The sequence below is a fragment of the Notamacropus eugenii genome, chromosome 6, assembly GCF_028372415.1.
Source record: "Notamacropus eugenii isolate mMacEug1 chromosome 6, mMacEug1.pri_v2, whole genome shotgun sequence".
NCBI classification, from domain to species: domain Eukaryota; kingdom Metazoa; phylum Chordata; class Mammalia; order Diprotodontia; family Macropodidae; genus Notamacropus; species Notamacropus eugenii.
In genome coordinates this window covers 258,807,997-258,830,808 of record NC_092877.1, presented here as the reverse complement: position 1 = coordinate 258,830,808, position 22,812 = coordinate 258,807,997, and the positions used below count along the sequence as shown (strand labels likewise).

Below are 22,812 nucleotides of genomic sequence, written 5' to 3'. Positions count from 1 at the left end.
TCTTTTCCCTTGAAATGCAAAATCAGACAAGATGTAGCCAGCTTAAAAAAAAGAATAAAATTAAAACTGTAATCAACAAAGGTCTCTCCACTTGACCCCAAATCTGTTCATTTTTGATGAAAACAATGTAAGCAAAAATTTATAAATAATTTTGAAAATATTGAAGTGCTAGCTAAAATTTTAAAAATGGATCATGTTGATATAACAGTTTTAGATTTTGCATGCAGGGTACTTAATGAAGTAAAGGGAAATTAGTATATTATAATCAAAACCACAAGCTGATTTTCCCTTCCTGAAGTTCTCCAGACTTGTGCAGTGTACTGTCTAAAGTGAGCCAAAGTTCAGTTTGTCATCAGCTATAAATTCAATGAAAGAAAGAATGTGCCTTGCTGTTTTCTGTAACTGTGGAATATACACAGAAATTTAAAATACAAAAATTTAAAATACATATTTTTCTCACCACTTTTAATTGCACTTTTTTGGCAAAAGTACTATTGAAAAGGTTCAAAATCTTTGCATTTGCATTTTAACACTAACGTAGTTTAATGAGAAACTACACTATGAACAAAGGAGATAAGTTCTTAGAAGATATATTCTCTCTCATATAAAGGACTTATTATAACATGAACAGATTCCATATTGTAAGAAATCATATGTGGAAGTATCTGAAAAGACCCATTAGGTCATCTTGTCTATCTTTTTACTGAGGGAAGCATTGTTCTGGGTAATATATTCTGCAGTGTTTTGTCATTTAGCTCAGACAAAAATCTTTAGTAATTCTAGTATTAAAAATCCAATCAAAGGGATAGCCTACATGACTTTCCAAAGTCCTAAGTATCCCTTGGAGTCTACGCCTCTATGAAGCAGTCACTGAGAAAAACAAGGAATGGATTAGGGAGCACAGAATACTCACACAACAAAGGACTGAACTGGGGGAAAGCAATGTTTGTTTGATACACTATCAAGAGATAGCTGAAGATTAAAACGGAGTCCAGCAATTAGAACTGGATAAACTGGCTGCTTTAATGGACAGTTAGTTGTGTGAGCTGGAAATAAAAATCATTTTAGCTTTCATGTTGATACTTTGAGTGATCTGTGATTTCTTTGGTGTGAGTTTTCCCTGCACCAAGCATTTGTTTACTTATTTAATTAGCATTTATTGAATGTTTTCTATGTACTAGGAACAGGGGATACACAGAAAAAAAAGGAAATAATTTCTGCCCTCCAGTATCTTGCATTCTTTCAATCTTTCATGTCCTCTTAGTCTGTATGATTGTGTCCATGATTTACAGTAAATCCTCCAAACAGAGCATATCCATCCCTCTGGGGACCCGGTTCTTATTTATATTGAATCTTGAAAATTGTTGCTGTTGTCATCGCCATCCTTGTCATCTTTTTCCTCCTCCTCCTCATCACTGGTATTTTTATCAAGAGTCAGATTTAGTAGCTTAAAACTGCACAGACCTTTGAGGTATTCTGTATACTATATTAAAGTTTGGAAAGCACTTTTTACATTCTCTCTTTTGAGCATCACAGTAGCCCCCTGAGATGGATAACAAAGGCATTGCTATTCTCATTTTACAGATGAGTAATTAAGGCTTAACAAGGCTGTGTCTCGTCCAAGGTTATACAGGTCGTATTGTGGTAGAATTCAAACCTAGGCACTCTGGATTCTACGACCAGCATTCTAATCACTTTAGCACTTCAGAAATAGAAATCTGTTGTTGTTGTTCATCCTTCATTCTTAGATGAGGGTCATGACATCAGGAAAATAGTACCATGACTTGCAAGTGAATTGGATTTAAGTGAGGAAGGGCTATGCAAAGTCACCAGCCTCACTTTCTTCTCTAGAGCCATCTTGGTACAGTAGATAAAGCACTGGACTTAGAGTCAGAAAGATTTTCCTCACAAGTTCAGATCTAGCCTTAGGTACTTACTAACTGTGAGAATTTTCTAGTACTATCAATAAGAAGGACTGTGAGTATGTAAATTATTTGTGAGAGACATAGCTTTCATGATAGAAGGATATTTGAGTGTTTATGAGGTTAGTTGTATTGCTATACACTGTTTTTATTTTGTTGAATTGAATAAACCTTCCATTATATTTGAGGTATTTTTTTACAACCTATCTGTAAAAGAGCTGAAGGCTGTTCCCTTTTTGTAGAGATCTAGACATGACATGAATTCTGATGACCCCAAGGAGAAATACCAGGTGGAAACACACGTCAAAGAGGAATAGCTTGAAGAAACTCTAATATTGAACACAGTCTATATAATGGCAGAGTTTAGCTATGTGTCATAGAGAAAACATATATGCATATATATGTGTGTATATACACATGCATCTATAAGTATGTATGTATTTAAATATATGCACATATACAAATATGTATGCATATCTATATATGTGTGTTTTTCCACAGCAGGGTATTTAATTTAAATTAGAAATGATTTCCTATTAGAACTTAGTTTTCTGCTTAATGAAACCTGACTTATATAATAGTTTTACAAGTTTTACAAAATTTGGTACGTATGAAAATCTCATGTGATTCTCATGAGATATGTACTAAAGTAATTATTGCCATTTAATAGAGGAGAAAACTAAGGCTCAGAGATGTTAAATTATGTTAAATTACTTGCCCATGATTCAAGAGGTAGTGATGGTTTGAGGCAAAATTTGAAAACCTAGGTGTCTTCTGACACCAAACTCTATACTCTCTTCACATGTTCTTTGTGTATCACATAACACAGTGCCATACCTAATAAATGCATAGAGTTGGGTTTTTTTACTTAAGAAGGCTGAAGGGAGATTCTCTCTGTAGGCTAAGGTGTTTTGTAAACATTTAGGCTGCTGTGACTCAATAACTGTGCTTATTCCTTATACATACCTTTCTGTTTTATTCTATTAGATTCCTCATGGTTTTGCATTATATTACCATGCTAGACTTGGGTTTTTGGTCAAAATAGTTTTGTTGCAATGAAGTTTGAACGTTGTGAAGGCTTGCTGGTCTCTTGAGGTTTTAGCGATGCAGAGGAAATATAGAATGGAAGGAATCTTAGAGAGAGTTAAATCTTACCTTCCCTATTGCAGGTGAGGGAAGCAAAACTGCAAACAGAAGCGAAGAATTGAGGTAATTTCCCAATAATCTTACATGAAAATAACATTTTGCCTAGAAAAAGTCAAATAATCAAAGTCAAACAGGTTTGAATTTACTTGAAGTCTTTATATAATTATCTAGTTTTTTTCTTCCTTTGTATAATAGAGATCTAATATAAGACTGAAATATCCATTAAGAAAATCTAGGCAAGCGTATTTTTATAAACATTTAAATAATGTGGATAATTTCCTAGGTTATCTATTTTCTTGTTTGTCATAAATCTGGCCTTAGTAGGTCTCTTTGCTCAGTTAGATGCTTAGGTCAGTCATTCGATCAGTCAATTCATTTACTTTGTGCAAGGCACGGAGCTGTCCTTAGGATACAAAGAAAGGCAAAGATACAAAGCAACAACCATCCCTGCTCTCTAGGAACTCACAGTCTAAGATGGGGAGACAATATGCAAATAAGTAAACTTTATACAAGCGTAATATATACAGGACAAATTAGGGTTCGTTTCAAAGGAAAGTCACTGAGATTAAGAAGGACAGGAAAAGACTTCATGCAGAAGGTGAAACTTTTGCTGAGACTTGAAGGAAGCCAGGGAAGGTAAGAGGTTAAGATGAGAAGGGAGAATGCTTGAGACATGAAGGGCAGCTAGGAAAAATACTCAGGAGATAAGAGTGTTGAGTTGGAGGAAGAGAAAGGAGACCAATGTCGCTGGATGGCAGGATAACATAGTGGGAAGTAAGATGTAAGAAAACTCAAAAGGCAAAAAGTAGCCGGGTTATAAAGGACTTTAAAGGTCAAATTTTAAAGAAAAGCACTTATTTGAGAGAAAATTCTCTCTTTCTGATTGTATAAGGTTATTTAAAATGCTAGATGGACCATAGTTTAAAAAATACTTTGAATAATTAAGCTGCATCAGTGGGTGTAGTACCAGAGACAACAGGATGAGATTTTTAATTTCAAAGTAAAATTATGTTATCTGCTTGTAATTTTGTTGTGCTTAAACTGCATTTACACACATAGGAGAAAATATGGTAAATTATGAAATTACAAAAAAATTAAAATATGCTTGTCTGTCAATTGACATATTCCATTCTTTTAAAATTCTTCTATTTTTAATTTATGCAATAAAACAAGCATTTCCATAACATGGTATAATTTTAAAAAAGATGATTGCACACAAAAGGCAAATCTATTATTTATTGCTTTCTATCCCTTTAAGGATATTAGGTAAATTTCTTTTCTTCACTTTTTTCATTCCTCCGTCTTCCACCCTAGATGTAGCAACCACTAAATACAAATGTGTATGTGTATGTGTGTAAAGTCATTCTTTACTTACTTATATTTATCACTTTTTTTCTCTGAATGCAGAAAGTACATTTATAATAGTCAAAACTACTTATTTGGTCAAAGTTGCTCTTAAAACAATAGTGGTTTTCATTCTCTTGCTTCTGCTTATTTTACTCTTCATTATTTCATGCAAATCTATCTAAGATATTTTTCTAAGATCATCAAATTCATTGTTTCTTATAGCATGTTAGTACTCTTTCTTAAAAATCGTTCTCTTTTCTTTAATGTTATTTGAAAATATACAAAGAAATAATGAAGCTGTCCCCATTAGAAGTATTTGGTAAGAAAGGCCTCAATTAAATGGCACCATGTATCCTCACAGAGAAGGAGTTAAGAGAATGAGTTCCAAATATGGTACCAGGGAACCTTATTTTGATGAAACCCCTGCAGGTAGATGCAAGCTACATCTAAAGGGAAATATCTAAATATCTATATCTAAAGGAAAATATAGCTTAGCTATCTCCAAGCCAGATGTATGGCAGCCGTGAGAGCTCAGGATTCGTTAAGCCTTTGCATGGTGAAAACGAATTCAATCTCTAAGAACAGAACCCTCAGTACTTATTCTATACACATGCAGTCAGACTGAGAGCTATGAGAAAATTATGGGGCAGCTGATCAAGTTACAGAAGGTAAATATCTTTCTTCCTCACAGAGAAAGCCCAGGAGTTAGTTGGTTTAGTATATTGACCAACACACAAACAGACAAAAGCCCAGTGCATTTCTAACCATTTATGTTCTCTACTTTACTCTAGTCTATTTGACATGTTGTTTAGAAGCAGAAATTAAGAAATAATGAATGCATATGGAATAGGGACTGTTTCTTTTTTCCTTCACTGTGCCAACAGCCATGTTGCCAAGGTTTTCCCTTAAGTCAAGAGCAATTCAGAGGAATTAGAATAATCTCACCCAATCCCATCCAGGGAGAATCGTGGAAGTTTGGAAAACAGCTGGGAGGAAATTGGATTGTTTCTTTTTGTTGTTGTTGGGCTCTAAACATTGACCTGACCATCACTACAGATGAATCTTAGGAAAGTCTTAAGTCCACCTTGTGTCCCCAGCTAGAAACTAGACACATAATAAATCTTTGTCTGCCTACATCTTCAGCAATCCTAGACTGCCAGTCCAATATTCTTTCTACTACATTATACTGCATCCAGAAAGTGCTAAGAGGCTAAGTGACTAACCCAGGGTCATATGGCCAGTGTGCACAAGACATGAGATTTGAACTGAATTCAAAGCTAGCTCAGTATCTAATACATCATGCAAGTTCATATTCATACACATACATACTCACATACTTATACACATATGTGCATGGACACCTACATAAAACATGCACATGTGTACATGTATGGATAGGAATGGATGAGAGCTATATATATTTGAACTCAGGAAGAGAAGTCTTTGTGGTTCCAAGTCCAGTGCTCAATTTGGGGATGGAGGTGGAATTACACTTCTTTATATGGTAATTGCTTATAAAAGGATTTTAAGTAGAGATGTGAAGTGATTATTTATATCCTAAAGTCAAGTAACCTAGATACTGAGTATAATAACAAAAGGAACAGCGAACTTGGAAGTAGAAGACCTAATTCACTGTCATTTGGGTTGTCACTTTCTGCATTTGGGTGCCAGCTTGTCGTTAAAGTGAAAGCATTGGAGGTCCCTTCCAGTCTATTGCCCTGTCATTTCTTCTCCCTTCTCAACCCTTCCCCTTCTCCCATTCAACACATGTAGATAAAGCCTGACAGCACTTTGTCAACTCTAATCCACTAGTTTATATAACTCCACTAATGTATATGAATCTATCTGTGCTCATTCCATAGCTAATCTCTCTCCCCCAGCTGCTTTTCCTAAGGTAGATTTATTCCTTTTTGGGAAAATGTATTTTCCCCTCTCCAAATATTTAGCACAGTGAAGTAATTTCTGGAATCCAGGAGCCTGGAACCTTTGAGATCTGACAGATATGAGATGACCCCTTTCAAGTCCGTTGCTTAAATGCTATAAATTACCCAAATTATAAAGGAATTAAAATACAGCCTTCAAGTTTAAGTTTCTTTCAAGGGTCCTAAGACTATTTTAAAGTAACAACCTACTTTTAAAGTGATCATTAAAATCCTGTGGTGTCTAATTACACAGGTTTATGACTAATAGCCAAATATATGCCTGCCTTTAAAGTGGTACACAGGGTGGAGCTAGGTGGTGTAGTAGAATAGTGCACTGGCCCTGGTGTCAGCAGGACCTGAGTTCAAATCCATCCTCAGATACTTACCACCCGTGTAACCCTGGACAAGTCACTTAACCTTCATTGCATCAGAAAAACAAAATAAAATAGATTGGTATGTAAAGAAGTATGGTGGAATAGAAAAAAACAGAGAACTTGAAGTCAAAAGACCTTGGAGCTCAGCCTGTCCTTTTCTATGTAATGGCTGGGGTAGTTCAGTTCCCTTCTTCATTAAATCAAGGAGTTAAGCTAGATGACCTCTAAGATTCATTCCATCTTTACGCCTATGATCCCATAATAAAGCTTCTACCATTTGTCTTTTCTGAGTTTGTTTCTTCATCTACAAAATGGGTATAGTAGCACATGCCTTCCATACAGAATCATTGTAAAGCTCAAATAAAATAATATTTTAAACTGTTCTGTCATGTAAAGTGTTATACTTATGCAAGCTATGTTTATAGTCATATATGTGTATATTTTCATAAAAATGCCTTTGCACCCATGAGAAGGAAACATAGTTCACTTGCATATCATTCAAAAAACACATTGACATTTAAATAAACTGTAACGGATAGTTGTCAGGACCAGAGTTCACAAAGTTAATTGTTTTCTTCTTCTGATCCTCAGAGGAAGAAGATGAGGCAATAAATAGCTTGTGAATGGTATATTGGGATTGGGGTGATTTCAGTCACTAGAAAAAAGCAGGCTACTTTCCAAAATAAAAAATGTGACTCCTAGGCCAGTCCCCTTTGCATGCACACCACTTTACACATTACCCAGGTCACAAAACTTCTTGGACAAAGAGGGAGTGGAATCCCTCCTTCCTACCTCAACTGCCTCTCTTTAGAAGCCTCCTTGCAATGCTTCTTAAGTTACATAAAGAAACCACTTAGGAAGGTGCGAAACCTAGAACTGCAAGGAACTCCAGAATCCTGCTGGTCCAACTCCCTTATTTTATTATTATTATTATTGTGTGTGTGGGGGGGAGGGGAAGCAATTGGGGTTAAGTGACTTGCCCAGGGTCACACAGCTTGTAAGCGTCTGTGGCCAAATTTGAACTCAGGTCTTCCTGACTCCAGGGCCAGTGCTGTATACATTGTGCTGCCTAGCTGCTTCTTAGACCCCTTATTCTATAGAATAAGAAATCGAGGCCCAGGCATGTTAAGAAACATGCCCAGAGCTATGCACATGATCAGGATCAGAGTCAGGCTTGAATCTAGTTGTCCCCTTTTGAGTGAGATTTCTTCCTACTGTATCACTCTGCCTCCCAACTATGTAAAGACCTATAAGGCAAATCCCCATGTTGGGTAATGGAGACCTAAGCTGGTATAGAGACCTGAGACAGGACCACCATCCCAAGTAGTCTAAAGTGAGCCAGAGTAAAACAGCAAAGCATATATCAGTCAGAGCAAAGATGTTGGCTAGAAATGTTGACTCTAGGGACCATCCCATGCAATCTCATTCAGTGACTCTACACTGAGCCCCTAATTTGATCATTAGAGGAATTCTGGCATGATGAATCATATTCTAGATCTGGAGTCAAATCTGGGCAATACTTAAGCTCTAAATACCTCAAGAACCTCCCTAGATTTATTTACTAAATGAAGGATAACATGCCATCTAAGTGCTTCAAGGGAGGTTTTATAATTGGAGTTCCCTAAATAGAGAAAATCAGAAATCCTTTTACTATATGCTATAAAATTTTAAAAATTATATTGCCCATACCTTTAAGGAATTTACAATTTAATGGGGTAGGGAAAGATGGGGAGATATACACAAATAAAGAATATTCATCTGGATATTGTAGGACATACACGAATATAGTATTATGCTATTATAGACAGATATACACAAAATTGTAGATCTACACAAATATAGGCTATTAGTCAGGAAGTTTCCTGACTAATAGTGAGACTATAGGGTACTGAACCTTTGTTTGAGACTTTTGAGTATATCTTCTCCTGGAATGTATTGACACTTGCTTTGGTATCTCATGTAGGCTGGTCTTAGTGATTTGGGGATGAATTGGATGGCTAATCCCATTAATGGTATGGACAGATGTGGAAAAAGCCATCCTTTGCATTGTACCTTAAAACAACCAAATACAATTTAATATTTAAATTAAATTTAAAATCAAGCCTTATTTGGAATTTTTCTCTTTCCCTTTTCAGAGCTCAGATTGTTTGAAGTAAAAGTCTGTTTTGAAAAGTTGAGGAATTATCACTCTCTTAAAACTCTGTATATAACCCACAGTGGATAGGATCTGAATCTTAAGTTTTCTTCCCCCATTACCTGTGCTCCACCCTCCTACCTCCACCTCATTCTATCCAGCCAGTAAAGGATAACTATCCTTAACCTGCTGACTTGTGACTCTGTTATTAACATATCATCTTGGTGTGTTCTGAGGCTGGCATGACTGAATCTCATCAACTTTCCCAGTAAAAAGGAACTTCTGTGGGTTCTCTCTCTCCCTCTCCTTTCAGGAAGAAAGAGATGGGGCTGACCAACTGCTCTGGGACAATTTGTTAGCTTATACTCTCAGAGTCAGGAATGTTCTAGAATAGGTCAATGGTCCCATTTCTCTAACTTTCCCTGGATCACAATCTGTTAGAAGGTCCCTTTCTCTTGTGCTAGCTAACTTTTTGGGTTCTCGTAAGCCCCATGAAATTGGCTTCTCTATAACACTATCACATCACTCTTAAACTTTTCATGATAGTCTAGAAATGTTCATGAAAGAAGCAATGGATTTGAAATTAGAAGGCTTGAGTAAGAATCCTTGTTCTCTTTCCTCTCAGTGTGACCTCAAGCAAGCCTTTTTGAGGCTCATGAAAACCTAGAAGTCTAGTCTAAGTGAGGCTTTTTTTCCCTCTATGCAATTTTCCAGTACTGAAAGAATTTTAGTGTCTCTTTGAGAGGAAAGAATTGCTTTTTTTCCCTTTAAATACATTAAAGGACATACTAGTAAATATGCATAAGAAGGGTCATTTAAATGTGTTATTTATTAGTATTTGTTTTTAAATAACTAGTTCCAAATGGCTCTTTTTTTGCCACTTGATGTAGCAGGAAGAGTTCTGGATTTGGTGTTCAAGTTTGAACTCTCCATCTAAAAATCTGTGTATCCATGAATCAGTCATTAAAGTTCTCTGTATATTCTCACCTGTAAAATGGAAATAAACATATTTGTGGGAACAGTTAGGTGGCACAGTGGATAGAAAGCCAGGCCTGGAGTCAGGAAGACTTATCTTTCTGAGTTTAAATCCAGCCTCAGACACTTACTAGCTATGCAAGTCACTTAACCCTGTTTGCCTCAGTTTGCTTATCCGTAAAATGTGTTGGAGAAGAAAATAGAAAACCAGTCCAATATCTTTTCAAAAAACAATCCAAAATGCAGTCACAAAGAGTCAGACATGACTGAAATGACTGAACAAACCAATCAAACATATTTGTACTTTCTACCTCATAGAGTTTTCATGAAGAAAGAATGTTGTCAACCTCAATGCACCAACTAAAGTGAACTGTTATTCTCATATTAGGCTGCCATTCTATTTTATTTGGGAGTATAAGCATATTTTAATAGACCAGTGAGTCTTTGATAATATTGATTATAACTTATTTGTACCAACTCATCCTATGAAATTCTTGTCCATGCCCTCCCACAAATTTACCACAAGAGATCAATTGTTTGTAGACTCTTTTTGTCTCATAACTTTTTAATGAAATTGTTATAATCAGTGTCAGTGTTCTTTCCTGCATCCATTTCTAATTAACAGTGTCAATAACTTACTTAAACATGTCCATTTGGAATCATATTAATATTACAGCAATAATTTTGTGATTTCCCTTGAAATACATATTAATTTTTATCTTTTTCCTAACAAGCCAGTCATTGGACACTACACAGAAAGTTTATTCAGGAATGACTCCAACATCAGTAATGAGGTTTTTTTTGCTTACAGCTGATTAAATATAATAGATTTCATTTTTGTGTTATTATTTGTTGTTTGCTTATCTAATGATGTCTCTTGCTTTTTTCTTTTCCTAGAAGATAGTATTCTTGTCATGTATCCATTAGGCTTCAGTCTATCATTCTTTGGTCCTGAGTTTTTTCCATATGCTTATTTACCGTCCTCACCTACACCTAGTTTTACATCGATGTTAGAGAATTAAAATATAATTTATTTTGGAGGCTATCAAAATCTTCATAGAATTTCTGTTCTTCATCCTCTGCAGTTAGTCAGTCAACTAAAATCTATTAAATGCCCATGATGTGCCAAGAATTATTCCAAGCACTATTCATACAAAAAAGACAAAAATAAATACAGTAGTCCCTTCACTCAGGGAGCTCATAGTCTAATGAGTGAGACAATAGACCAGCAACTGTGTACAAACAAGATACCTACAGGATAAATTGGGAGTAGTCAGTCTCAGCTGGAAGGCACTGAGATTAAAGAGATCTCAAAAAGGCTGAAGAAGGTAAGACTTTAGCTAAGATGTAAAGGAAGCCAGGGAAACTAGAAGACTGAGATATAAAGAGGGTGAGAATTCTATGCATCAGAGATCACCAGTGAAAACACTCTTAGTTAGAAGATGGAGTATTATGCTCAAGGTACATCAGGGAGGACAGTGGTACTGGGTGACAGAGTATGCAGAGGGGAGCGAGATGTAAAATTGAAAAGGGAGGAAAAGGACAGGTGATGAAAAGTCAAACAGAATTTTATACTGGATCCTGGAAGTAATAGGGAATTTGTGAGCATTATGCATTTGTTGAGTAAGATGGGTAACATGGTCAGACACATACTTTAGGAAGATCAGTTTGATAGCAGAATGGGGAACAGATTGGAGTGGGGTGAGCCATGAGGCAGAGAGACCAAGCAACAGCCTATTGAAATAGTCTAGGCATGAGATAATGAGGGCCTGTTGCTGAGTGGTAATAATGGCAGAGGAGGGAAAGGGGATGTATAGGAGAAATGCTATGAAGATAAAATGACAGGATCTGACAACTGATTGGATAAGGTAATGATAAGAGAGAATAGAGAGTGGAGGATGACATCTAGGTCATTGTCTGGGTGACTAGGAGAATGGTGGTACCCTCAAAAATAATAAGAAAGTTAAGAAGAGGAGAAGTTATTGGGGAAAAGATAATGAGTACAGTTTTGGACATGTTGAGATTAAGATTTCTTTGGGATATCTAGTTAGAGATGTCCAAAAGGTAGAGATACAATTATTTTCATGGCACTATTTTTTTCCCAAAAAATTTCTTGTGGAGCACTGTAAATGAAAAGACAAAATGTCCCATGCAATTATGGTTTTTACTGCCTTTGGGTGTACAATAAAACCAACTAGAACAACTGTTTTATTTGTCTCTCCAAGGAGAACCCATGAACCTTGTTTCTATTTAATTGCAATTTCCTCTTGTCTTCTGGTTTCATTTGTAGTAAAAATGTCAAAATTAATATGATTTAATTCCTCTGGCATCTGTCCACTTGGAAAAGTCTCTGAGACTCAGTTCGTCAATAGGAAAATGAGAGTGATAATACTTATATGACCTACTTAACAGTGTTATTGTAAACAAAGAGCTTTATAATAACAAAGTGTCATATAAACGTCAATTATCATTCTCACACTAGGTGAGATCCACAATACTCAATAGTCACTGTACAAGGATTTCACATTTAGAGTATCAATAGTTATGGTGAATAGTCTAAATATTATATGATTCTAAGGATCCCTCTGTTTCCTCTCATACCGCTTTGCAGCCATCAGTGCAAAAACAAAAGAAGCCTACTTAGAACTGGGGCCCTTTTTGTAAATATTTAAGTATATTTTAAATTATTGAAACTATTGTCCCTGTTGTCCCCCAAGGGCAGTGGGATGAGCATTAATTCTAAGGGAACTGCAGTGAACTTTATCTGAAGAAATTAATCCATCCCCTTACATGTATAATTTATGCTTGCGATGTGACTTAGCCCCTCAGAATAAATCTGTTTTTGTATTTTCTTGATAACATTTGCTAAATGATTACATTCCATGGCATGAGCTCACTAAATGCAGAAATAGGGAAGACACTCTTGAACAGAGTGAAACAGATTCTCTTTAGCTTGATGCTTATCTTGCCATCTATTTTAAGGACAGGACTAAGAAGAAAAGTGTATTTTCCCCAAGACAAAATGCGTAAGGTTGCGGCTGACTTATTAGAAGGTAGAGGTATGAGTATTCAGTATATCTGAGAGCTATCTGGTAAGTCATTCAGAGAGTAATTGAAAAATAAAGCTTCTAGCTGATTCGGTAATTCTTTCTCTTTAATGCCAAACAATTGATTTGAGTGATTTTCTTTTTTTTAGTTAATTAACATTTTTCAATATTCACTTTTGTAAGATTTTGAGTTCTAAATTTTTACTTTTCCACTCCCCCTTCCCCAAGATGGCCATGCAATCTGATATAGGTATGATCATATTAAACATTTCCACATTAGTCATTTTGTAAAGACTAATCAGAACCAAAGGGAAAACCATGAGAAAGAAAATACAAAAAGCAACAACAAAAAAGGGAAAATAGTGTGATTTGATCTATGTTCAGACTCCATAGTTCTTTCTCTGGATGTGGATAGCATTTTCCATTATGAGTCTTTTGGAATTTTCTTATACTATTACATTTTTCGGAAGAGTTAAGTCTATCAAAATTGGTCATCACACAGTGTTGCTGTTACTGTGTACAGTGTACTCTTGGTTTTTCTCACTTCACTCAGCATCGGTTCATGGAAGTCTTTTCAGATTTTTCTGAAGTCTGCCTGTTCACCATTTCTCATGGAACAATAGTTTTCCATTACATCCATATACCACAGCTTGTTCAGCAATTCCCCAATTGTTGGGCATCCCTTCAATTTCTGATTCTTGGCCACCACAAATACTCCTAGCAGTTCTTTCTGTGATGGCAAAGAATGGGAAATTAAGTGATTTTCTTAAATCAATTGACGATTATTTCCCTGAAATTCAATAAACTGCCTCAGTTATTTAAACTTCAGGCAGACAAAGCCTGCCCACCTTCAGAAGCTTCTGGTCATTTGCAGAACATAATTAGGTTATTGTGGAATTCTAAGGTCACATGGAACTATAGAGAAGTCCTATGGACATTTAATAAAATTAGCTTCAGAACATTGTATTATTAAAAATACCATTTAAAGAATGTTTTTTTTAATCTCTCTCATTCCTAAAGTATTCCAGATGTTATTTCCCTAATATTAGATAGTGATGATGCTGAGACATGATGTGGTATATAATAAGAAGCCTGAAATTGGAGTCAGGAAGACTCGTATATGTGACCCTGGGTGAATCATAGTCCGTCAAAGCTCTCGGGCAATTTTCTAGTGTTTTGAGTTACTGATCTGGATCAATGAAGAGAGGTCCCTCATAGTGATAGAACTAGGAATTCCTCACAATGATATTTCATTCCTAGACTCCCAACCACACTACCACCTCAAGTGATTTTATCATCTTTTGATCATATCTAGTATATTTATCTCTGTTTTATTCATTTTTCACAATTGTATCCAATAAACTCCTTGGAGATAAGACTGTTTGCAATAAAATACTGTATGCCAGAGCCTTTCTTAAGTCAGATCCACTACACTGTTGCTCTGTTAACCTCAGCCTGAGTGCCATAAATTCAAAGATGCTCATTTTACTTTACAGATAAATCAGCCTCATCAGCTTTGTTAACAAGGCTGCTCTGCATAGGAAGGCTCTTCCCTCAACTTAAGCGTTTTATACAATTTCAGAAGGAAAGGCACAAGGGCCTTTTTTTCAAAGCCAGGGTGATGATAGCAGTAAAATTGTGAACCTGGGAGCTAAAGTAAGAGTTAAAGAGAGATAAAGCAAGGCTTGGTGGACTAAGAAGGTTTAAAAGTCAGTGTTGGCTAAATAGTCTGGAATCTAAGGGAGATGGATTCCTCCAGAAAACCGGAATCAGATTCTATCAGAAATTAGAAACTCAAGTTAGGAGACTAGAACTAGAAAAGTTGTGGACTCAGGCCAGATGACCGACCAGCACAGAAGATGAGGCCAAATCAGGGTGTCATCATTATACAACTGTACTTTTCATCTTTATTGTCTCTTCTCACCTTTACTCAAGCCATTCCTTATACTTGTGTAAGATGTATGTATTACCTATGTAGGTTAATTGTATGTATTACACATGGGTTTGCTTAAATGTTGCTCATAGGGAAGTAAGGGGAGATATCTCTGGAGTCTCCTCTATCCCCTTGCTAAGGGAAACTTTGGTTCTTGCCTAGAGGAGAGCAGAAGATTGAAACCAAAAGACTGACCAACTCTACACTCCTCAGACTAGAATATTATCTATCTGTTAAATATTGCTAGCATAGACTCAATAATTTTGAATTTCAAGTCACTTTTCTTGGTTGGTATCCTTTAATCAGGAAAGAGTTTCCCAAGCTTTATCCAAAGGTTTGACTGTTACCAACAAATGCTAGTTATACAAATACTATCATACATATGGAATAGCAAATGAATCAATTTTTTCAAACTGATATCACACTGAAATGGAAATTATGTAGGTCAAAATATACCAGACAATACATGGAGTCAATGAACTCTCCCACTTGGAGCTATATATCTCAGTTCTACTAAGGACTAAGAGTCCTCTGTCTTACCTAAGGGGAACTTTCTTGCAATCTGTGTGGTGGCAACCTTGAAAGGAGGACATGCTTGAAGTGCCAGCTTCTCTAACTCCTTTGGACATCTTTCTTTCTCCCTGGATCTCTCCCTGAAGAGACCCTGGAACCCTAATTTTCCTTCCTCAAAATCAGAAGAAATTCTTTCTTTGTAGGTTTTTGCCAATTCTGACCCCTGTGACAAACAGAGCTATGAGCAATGATTCTCTCCTCCAATGAGGAAAAATATTATGCAAATACTTAGTTTTTAATCCTGGGTCATACATGGAAATCTGCCAACCCCACCCAGAGGACACATCTCATGCTTCTATCTCTGTCTATTAAAATCATACCCATCCTTCAAAACCCAGCTCCAATCCAAATAGGAAGTTATATTTGAAATGGTCCATTGAGAATTCTCCAAGTGCAAAACACATAAGGATTGACTCCTCCATTTTCCTATGGCAGTTTTTTCCTGAATTACTCACATAAAGCTTATTGTTTTTGTTTCCCCTTGTATCACAATTAAATTTCAGGTTTTGGAGCACAAGAATAAAATTTTATACATGTAGGTCTCTGTCAAAGCACCTAGCACAGTACTGTACCTGAAGGAAGTACTCCATTGTACTTGTTGAGTAAATAAGTTAAGGACATGAAAAAAGGTAGTAAGGTGACAGCAGATGGAAACTCAGGCAAAAATACTAGGCAACAAGTCAGAGTCCAAGAAAAATGGTGCCTATTGAAGGGAAGGGCTTAACACTGAGCTGAAGAGAATTCTCAAATTCAGAACTTTTATGTGGTTGCTATGGAAATTGGAGCCAATTCCAGTATTGTCAGCCCAGACTGAGTAGGTAGAAGGAAGTAGGTACATCTGGCTGGAAAGGAGAGTGTGTGGGGGTAGTCAATACACCCAACTCTAATGTCTGTCACCCTCAAAAACAGCCTTAAAGTCTGACATCATGAATATTTTGCCATATGGTATTGTGAGGTAGTTCATTTCTACCTCCCTTTCTTCTTTAGGGCCAAGATTGTTCTTGTATTTAAATACAGATGCTAATCTATGCAGCATCCCTAAAGATAGGATGGGGGATTCTCTTTTCATGTCTAATGGTATACAGTGACATGTGTGGTGATACATCACTAGTCACTATTAGATATTTCAAGCCCTCATATGAAGAAAAGAGACTTTTCTATTCTCAAGCCTTTTCTAAGGACCTCAAAAAGCAGGTCATTCCACAACATTATAGAATGCTAGCTGGTATCTGATGCGCCTTTCTTGGTCATATCATGGTCATTCATGTACATTTTATGATTCTTTCTAGGATCTTGCTGAAAAGGCAGATGCGACTTCCCTGAGCTAAACAGAGGTCAGTTATGAATCATAATTTTTATGTTCTGGTTACTAAGTAATGGAAATTAGCATTAAGACTATCAACTTAAAAGATATTATAACATGCACAGATGTGATTTAGTGCATATAATAATTTAACATTCTTGGATCAAAATTTTATTTTAATTTTATCATAGACTTTTAGGAAAGTAGACATCTAGGTTATTCAGATATCTGTATTATCTATCTATCTATCAATGTGTATGCATGTATATATATACATACACATATACATATAAATCATGTCAAGCAGCAATGAAAATAATAACTAACATTTATATGTACTTTAAAGTTTGCAAAGATCTTAACATACCTTGTCATTTGAGCCTCACAATAACTTTGAGATAGGTAAATAAATATTTTTATCCCCATTTTACAGAAAACTGGAACTTCTGCTAATAGTAAACACTTAACTGTGGCTATAGAACCAGCAAGTGTCAGAGATAGGATTTGAACCCGTGTCTTTTCATTTTAAATCCATCACTCTCTCTACTATATGCCCCTGTGCGTGTAAGACTATTTGAAGTCAGATAAACCAATCTAGATGATCATAATTAAAGGTCAATCCTTGATATTAAAGTGCATTAAACTAGTTCTTCATACAAATATCTGCTACATAAAAGTATGATAGACAACTCAACAAAATTCACAGAAACTTTTGTTTCTTCTAGATCTTTTTCAAAGGCATAATATTGTCTCAGAATATGATGTGCTTTTAAGAAACATTACAGGAAAAATGTGGTTCAATGTCCATTAGGACAAGTTACATTTCAGGCCAGGATCATCAGGGGTTATCTTCTTCCATTTGTTAAGATAATGTGGAAACTTCAGAGTAGGTGACATCTTTGGGGAATAGTAAAGTTCAATTCAGACTGTAGGAACCTCAGCAAGAGCAGTGAAAACAAAATTTAAATGATTTGGCATGGACAGAGACCTTTGGATAAGTACAAAATGTTTTTTTTTAAATCTTACCCTTTGCTGCTAGCTGAAGTTCTGGCTATAAATAACTGATTTGAACTAGGATTACCAGATAACATAACCAATCCACTCTCTCTTTTTTTATTTAATTTTTATGTTGTATTCTAAATTCTGTACTGTCTACCTCCCTCTTTTCGCACCCTGTTCATGTGTTTATGTGTGTGTGTGTGTGTGTGTGTGTGTGTATGTGTGTGTGTAAACCATACCATGCATACTATTTTCATTTATCAGGTCGTTCTCAGGAAGTGAACAACATCTTCCTTCATAGATCCTTTATAGTTGATTTGACTATTTATAATGCTCCAAATAAGCTAGTCATTCACAGTTATTCTTTAAACAGAATTGCTGTTACTATATACAATGTTCTCTTGGTTTCACTCATCTTGCTTTTCATTATTTCATACAAGTCTTTCCATGTTTTTCTAAAATCATCAAACTCATCATTTCTTTTAGTACAGTAGTATTCCATCACAATCCTATGCTACTACTTATTTAGCCACTGCCCAATTGATGGGCATCCCCTCAATTTCCATTTCATTGTCACCACAAAAAAAACTACTATAAATATTTTAGAATGTAAAGATTCTTTTCCATTTTCTCTGGGGAAACAGACCTAATAGTACTATAACTGAGTCAAAAGGCATATACAGTTTTATAACTCTCTGGGCAGAATTACAGATTGCTCTTCAAAATGACTGGGTCAATTCATAGTTCCACCAACAATGTATTAGTGTCCCAATTTTTCCACATCCCTTCCAATACTTGTCATTTCCAACTTCTATCATTTTAGCCAATCTGATAGATATAAGATGATATCTCAAAGTTGTTTTAATTTGCATTTCTCTTATCAATAGTGATTTAGAGCACTTTTTCATATGATTTTATATGGCTTTAATTTCTTGGACAAAAATATTGCCTGTTCGTATCCTTTAACTATTTATCTATTGGAGTATGACTAGCTTTTTTTGAGGTAATTGAGGTTAGGCAACTTGCCCACGGTCCCACCTCTGGTAATGTACCCTAGATTTTAGGAGATCAGATTTTAAAGGGTTCAGAAGATGAATAATACTGTAGACTAAAATTCTACAAAGAAAGTCAGCAGGAGAGGAGAAAATCTCAATAATGAAATTCTGAGGACACAAAGGGAAATAATTCTAATGAGTAGGAAATTGGGGATTTTTTTTTTAAAAAGACACTGATGGATGCACAGAAAACTCAATAATCAACTTTGTTTTGTTTTTTTTTTAATATTTTAACAGCTCATACAGAAATGGAACATGAGCAGATAAGAGAGCATGACATGTCATGGTGCCATAACATAATGGCAGTAATACCCAATAATACCAATAAAGCTAAGAATGAACTGAGTCTAGGGAAGAAAGCTAAAGATAACAAAAGGAAGTTTGGGGGATTTTAAAAGCTTTATTAGGGGAAAAGATGATCAAATTAAGAATAGAATCACTGTTAGGGTGGTAGCTAACAACAGAGAGTGGTAGAGAAGTTTAATTCTAATTTTGTTTCTGTTTTCTCTGCCAAAGAGAGTAACCTGTGGACCTGGAAGAAGAAGTCAAAAATGGCTAATAAGGAGGTACAACACCAATCATGGCAGCACACCTGAGAACTGCTCCTATGAATTATTTCAAGAGTCTAATCACATAGTATAATGAAATCACTATTTATTCATGTTATTGAATATGTTCAATGTTATTAAACATTGTTCAATAGAGTAAAGCATAACATTCACATCAACACCCTTAATCAATACCAAGTGTCCCAGAAAAGTACTCTTTCAAAATACCACACCAGCCACCTCTAGGTTGCAGTAAGAACAATCTTTTTAACCAATACTAAGTATCCAAGTTAAGTCCACTTTCATCTTAACCTGAGGTTGACTTCCAAGTCCCATGACTCTTCCTCTGTGGGCTGACCACTCCTGACTCTCACCTGGGTTCACATGTAGGCAACTCTTTGCTCTTGCTCCATGTCTCAGCTCAGGGGGACTGCTCCACTCTACAGCTTCTATCTCTGGGAAAACAAAACTCAACACACCAACAATCAGCACCATCATTTCAATTCACCTTCAAAGTCCAGAGTCTCCCTGATGATAGCTCAGTTCACTTTACCAGCTCTCAAAAGGGATGAAGCCTCCTTTTCATGGGTGTATTTCTGCCCTACAGCTCTATTCTCTTTCAAAGTTCGGAGGCTCCTTCGGGAAGTCTCTGCCCTGGAAAGTCTCCTCTCTCAACCCTCAGAGGTCTCCCTCAGCTCTTGGAGGTCTCCTCCCAGCTCTCAGTTCTCCTCTCAGCTCTCTTCTTCTCAACCCTGGCTCACCCTTTCAATACTGGCTCTTTTCACATCTGTTTTCTCAACACAGGCTCTTACTTTACATACAGTTCTACCCAGTATCTGATTGACTAGATCCCACATGTACATATCTGATTGGTTAAAACTCAATCCAGAAAAACAGCAAAGATCCTACTTTGGTTACTGTAACAGGAGTTGACCTCTAATGTAAACAAGATTATAAGAAAGCCCTTGGTTATCCTTGATGAATTCAAATGCCTGGACTTGAATCACTTGTTGAATTAATGTGAAATCATCCAGTATCTGAAAAGTTATGGAGAATGGGAGAAGGATGACAGGACTGTCTAGATTTCAACAAAGGGAAATTAAAATAGTCTATACTGTAGAAAAGTGAGCTTGGCTTTAATTCTTGGAGAAATTTGAGAATGTATCATTAAAGAGATACTTAGTGAATGTCTAGAGAAGGAAACGATGATCATAAAAAGCTTTACCAAGAGCAGGTCATGATAAATTAACCTTGTTTCCTGTTTTGACGTTGCTTAATTTACTAGGAAAATGCTGTAAATATGGGGTATACAGATCTTTATCAAAGTGTTTCATAAAATAATATGTTACACATTTCTCATAGATAACAATGGAGATATAGATTGGACAATAATACAATTAGATGGATTTTAATCTGATTAAATGATCATATTTAGAGAAATCATTAATAGTCCCTTATAAACTTGGAAGGTCTTCAGTGGTATGCTTTAGGGACTGTGCTTGTCTCTTTATATTTAACATTTTTATCAGTTACTTAGATAAAGAGTAGATGGTGTCATTGTCAAATTTACAAATATGTAAAAATAGGAGGAATAGCAAATACACCGGATCATGATCAAGATGCAGAAAGACCTTCATAGAACATTGGATTGAACTGAGCAAGTTGAAATTTAATAAACCTTAACTTAAATTTTTACAGTGGGATTAAAAAAAATCAGTGTCAAAAGTACAGAATGGAAGAAGCATAAGTAGAAATTTATTTGAAAAACATCTTGAGGATAAAGTGGACTGGAAGCTCAACCTCGATTAATAAAGCTATATGTCATGCTAAAAAAAGATAAAAACATCCTGGGCTGACCTGAGAGATATAGTCTGGGAATTAGGAGACATAGCTGTTTTGTAGTCTGCCCTGATCAAACCACATCAGGAGTTTTATGTTCAATTTTGGGCAACAGATTTTAGGAAAGATATTGATAAGCTAGAAGATATCCAGAGGAAGACAAGTAGTCAGGCAGACAAACAACAAACACTTATTAAGGGCTTACTATGTTGCACCAGGCACTGTTTATAAATACAAGTAAAATAAGGGAAGTCTCTACCCTTAAGGAGCTTACATTTTGCTGGAGAAAGGCAATTCCCAAAAGGGAGCTGAAGAGGGAGATTGAGTGGAGAGAAGTACTTGCAGTATTAGGGCAAGGTTGTTTATGTCCAAGGAGCCAGAAGTAGAGCTGGGAGCAGAATAAAGTACTGTGACCTGAAGATCTCTTAACGAACAAGATAGAACTTGATGTGGCAAATGATAGAACTCAAATGTTTGGTTGATATTTGGAGAGAAAAAAACTGATCATGAATCTTTACAATCACAGATGAAGGTCAAATCTGATAATCAATTTCATGAAAATTTATACCTCATAACTTTGGAACTTTGTATTTATTTTCCAAGAAAAAAGAAATATTGAAGAGCAATAATGTGATTAAGAAAGAGTTCAGGGCAAAATGAAAATCCAAGGAGATACTCAATAATGGGAGAAAGAAGCAAGGTAGAGTAAGGCGCCAGGATGAGAAAGCCTTGGGAAAACTACTTTACTGAAGGCAGCTGAGACATGATCAGCCTAGTTGCCTTGCTGCAATGGAAACCCCTGGAGGGATTCATCAATGAGAGCAGAAAGACATCATGGGAGAAGGATGTTCCAGAGCGAGAAGGCTTCAGTTGGAACTGTGAGGGATGTTTCATCTGAAGAAAGGAAGACTTTAAAGGGATGTATTTGCTGCATTCAAATATTTAAAAGAGTCATATGAAAGAGGAATTTTATTTGCTTAGTTTAATCTTCAGGACAGAAGTAGGAGCAATGGGAAGAAATGAAAAAAAGACAAATTACACTTGATATCAATAAAAGCTTCCTAACATTTAGAAATATCCAAAAGTGAAATAAGTCAACTTGAGAGGTAGTGGTTTTTCCCTAATTAGAGATGTTCCAACAGAAGCTAGAATAGTGTTATAATTTGTTATAATTTGGAGTTTGGCTAAATAACTACCAAGATCCCTTTCAGTTCTAAAATTCTGTGATTTTGGGATTCCTTATTATTAATTTATGTGATATTTTTCAAAATCATTTTTGAATATTTTACTAACTTTTTTATGAGTTAATTTTACTAACTAATTCCTCATTTTTGTACTCTTTCTTTTTGTTTATTGCTATTGTTGGTATTTTTAGAGGTATTTGGGGTTGTGACTTGCCCAGGGTCACACAGCTAGTAAGTATCTCAGGTCGGGTTTGAACTCATGTTGTCCTGACTCCAGGTCTGGTATCATATCTGCTGTATCACCTAGCTGCTCCTGAGCTCTTTCTTAATCAACATGATTGCTCTTCAATATTTCCTTTTTCCTTGAAAAATAAATATAAGATTCCAAAATTATATGGTATTAAATTTACATGAAATTGATTATCAGAATTGACTGTCACTTGTGATTTTAAAGATTCATGATCATTTTTCAGTTTTTTTCCTCCAAATATTAACCAAACATTTGAGTTCT

The 22,812-nt window shown here is 35.8% G+C and overlaps 1 long non-coding RNA gene across 4 annotated transcripts in view; it reads left to right on the top strand.

The window, feature by feature from the left end:
• LOC140512828 (uncharacterized) overlaps positions 1–21,565 on the top strand; it is a 56,516-nt gene extending 34,951 nt beyond the window's left edge. For 3 of the 4 annotated variants that reach the window (XR_011969948.1, XR_011969949.1, XR_011969947.1), the window contains 2 exons: positions 16,663–16,707; positions 19,247–21,565. This is a non-coding gene — a long non-coding RNA (uncharacterized lncRNA). Of the gene's footprint in view, positions 1–16,205; positions 16,329–16,662; positions 16,708–19,246 lie in introns of those variants that run through there. The other variant, XR_011969950.1, reaches the window with a different exon arrangement.
• Positions 21,566–22,812: the final 1,247 nt, after the last annotated feature.